General features: G+C 46.5%; 1 pseudogene; it reads right to left on the bottom strand.

Moving 5' to 3' along the window:
* Window positions 1–1,413: 1,413 nt before the first annotated feature.
* Window positions 1,414–1,802, bottom strand: LOC121275575 (annotated as a pseudogene).
* Between the last annotated feature and the right edge of the window lie 1,538 nt (window positions 1,803–3,340).

Raw genomic sequence — 3,340 nt, 5'->3', positions numbered from 1 at the left:
CCAGACCTGCTGAGTTTTTCCAGGTAATTCTGTTTTTGCCCACAATGGAACAAGCTGCCAAAGGAAATAGTCACAGCCTCATCACTGAAACCTTCAAGACCCATCTTTAGATTATTTCCATTTGTATATTTTCATTAGCAGGACTACCATTTCAGCATGTCATGCATAGTTTGGCTAAATCTGCCCATATAAATGTTAGCAGAATATGGATATTAGTCTATGACGTAGACACAACTAAAGCAGAAGCAGAATCAAAGGAGAACGTGCTTTTAAATATCATAATGCTCTTCACATCTATGAAATATATTGTTATGTCCCTTGCAATGTTTATGGTGCATCATAAATGTAAAAATCTGAGTTTTTTAATTGAGACTTCTTACTTTCTTTTACTGATTCTGATCAACATTATCCACATTTACTTATCCTTTGTTAATTATGTAGAGAATGGTTTGTCTATCCTGTCACAAACTGCATGTAATATGGCTCAACTCACAATTGAATAGTGTCTGACTCTTCCTCTCAAGATGGATGCCTTCCCAATTGGCCTGGCGAGAGTAAATGAAATGCATCACACACATGGCTAACAAGCAGGGTTAGTCACAAATGAAACCTAAGGTGCTGTGAAATAAAACTGTAGCATTATTTGTTCTCTGCCAGAAGTAATTTGCATCTTGTAGAATCTTTGGGGAAGATTTTGACTTTGTGCGATAATTAAAACACCCAATAACAATCACTCTGGATGACTACTTGATTGACTTCAATGGGAAAGATGTAATATAAATTCTTAATTTAGCTATGTCATATTATTTTCCAAAGCCAGGACCAAGTTTAGAAACAGCAGCCCAGTGGCAAATGATGGGGCCTGAACTTCCTCAGGGTGTCAATCAACATCGGATTGCCACTCAGTGCCCAATTACTTATATTAATTTTTTTCTCAGCCTGTCTCCCCTGACCTTCCTACTCAGGCCAAGCAAGATCCAAGCAGTGCAGCACATCCCCAAGGGGCCCAGTGCTGAAGTGCATGTGAGTCGTAGTGAAAGAGGCCACACCCCCTTTCATGGCACTAGCAGCCGTAAACGTGGTAAGTTTAAAGGTCCATTGAAATGTAAAAGGACTTGACAGGCCTGGGAGAATGTGCCGAAGGTAAGTAAATAGGATTTGGAAAGTGTGGGCGGTCGGAGGTTGGGGAGAGGTTTGGAAATCAGAGTTTGGGGAAGAATTGGAGGTTGTAGATTGGGGGGGTCAGATTGGGTCAGGCCAACCCTGCAAGGTGGGTGGGAGTGTCCTTGGGGGGAATGGGGTGGAGGGTGTCAGACCTTGGGAGGTGCAGGGGGGTCAGGCCTTGGGTCAGATCCAGTTGGGCTTTGGAAGGGGTGGGGGGTGGTAGTTAGATGTTTTTCTGATCTTGCCCCTTCAGGTATAACCCTTGCTGGGGTGCCTGATTTTCTTGAGCAGCAGCACAGCCTAGATGTTGGACAGAACCCCACTCTGGGCTATGGTGACCCCTCCCAGTAGCTTGTTGAGTTCCTTGTCATTGTGAATGGCGCGCTGCAGGTGGCTGGGGATGATGCAAGTCTCCTTGTTGACCCTGGGGCCACGTTGCCGGCCAGCTCAAGGATCTCGGCCGTCAGGTACTTGAGGATGGTGGCCAGGTCAATGGGGGCTCTGGCCCCGACCCACTCAGCATAGTGACCCTTGTGCAGCAGCCGGTGGATACGGCCGACGGGGAACTGGAGCCTGGCTCTGGGGGAGCGAGTCTTGGCCTTGGTGCGCCCTTTGCCGGTTTTACCACGGCCAGACATCTCTCCCTCAGAACAATCTTCTCTGACCAACAGCCAGAGAATTGGGCTTGCCAGGGGTGGGGTGGGAGGAGGAGTCCTGTCCAGGTGTGAGAAGTCCTGTTGGAGGGGAGGGGGTAGTGGGAAATTCCTAGGGGGTCGGTGGGTATGGAGGTATGCTGTGGATGGGGTAGTCGGAGGAGGGGTGGGGGAAGGTCCAGGGTGGGGTAGTTGGGGGTTGGGGGGAGTCCCCTGGAAAGCCGAGGGGTGTCCGGTGGGAGGTTGCTCTGAGCCTGTACAACAGTTACCCAGAAGTTAGAAGTGGTTTTAATTCTTCAAACGTTTTTCTGGGCAACTACTGGCGTTACATAGTCAGAACATCTGAAGTTTGCGATTTAAATCACATTTTCGGTTGGTTCCCAGTGCAGGGCAAGTGCCCAAAGGAAGTTTGCACTTCTGGGCAATTGCCATGCATCCCTTACCTCTGAAGGGGATTCCCAACACTTCTTTAGGGTACACCCCCAATTCAATGCTGGGCAGCACAGAAGGTAAGGCGCATGAAGATTTCCTCTTACAATTAGGAAAGGGCACATACCAGTTCAAACTGAATTTAATTTTACATCCTGGCAAAAGTCAGTTGCTGAATTCAGCAAGCATGGGGGTAGTTTCAACCCCCAAAAATTTCTGGGTTGGTTATGGATGAGAAGTTAAAATTTAAGAATTGAAAATGCCACCACAATCTTTTCCCCAACTGCATTCCCTTCCTCCGACAACTATCCCCCCACCCCGACCATAACCCCTCCAAGACCACAATCAACCCCTGACCAAAATCTCCCCCCACCGACCCCAATCCCAACCTCCCAACATCCCTGACCACAATCTTGGATGACTGCAAACTCTCCCTTCAAACTCGATGCCTCCTCCATCCACTATGATATTACTGATTGAGTGAATCCCCCACAATAATTTCTTCCCCCTGCCCAAAATCTTTCCCTTGGACTATGATCTCTGTACCACAAATACAATCTCTCTCTCCAACCACAATCTCTTCCCCTGTCCATGATCTTGAAGGTTGAGAAAGTGGTTAAAAAAGCATTTGGGATTCTGAGCTTTATAAATAGGGACAAAGAGTACAAAAGCAAGGAAATTATGCTGAACCTTTATAAATTACAGGCTCCACTTCAATTGCAATTCTGCGCACCGGACTTTAGGAAGAATGTGAAAGGCTTTAGAGTGGGCCAAGAGAAGGTCTACGAGAATGTTCCTGGGCATGAGGGACCTCAATTATGTGGATAAATTGGAGAACCTCGGATTTTTCTCCTTACAGATTTAATAGTGATGTTCAAAATCTTTAGAGTCTGGACAGAGAAACTGATCCCATTAGTGTAAGGATCAAGAACTAGACGAGGTGACCAGCCAAAGAACCAAAAATGACATGAGAAACACAGCAATTGGTTGGATCGAGAATGCACTGCCTGACAGAATGGAGAAGATAGATTAAATTAGGGATTTCAAAAAGGGAATTGGGTAAGCAGCTGGAGAGAAAACAAATTGAAGAGATA

The sequence above is a fragment of the Carcharodon carcharias genome, chromosome 1 (genome assembly GCF_017639515.1).
Source record: "Carcharodon carcharias isolate sCarCar2 chromosome 1, sCarCar2.pri, whole genome shotgun sequence".
NCBI classification, from domain to species: Eukaryota; Metazoa; Chordata; class Chondrichthyes; order Lamniformes; family Lamnidae; genus Carcharodon; species Carcharodon carcharias.
The sequence above is the reverse complement of the archived record's forward strand: the minus strand, read 5'-3'. Positions and strand labels throughout refer to the sequence as shown.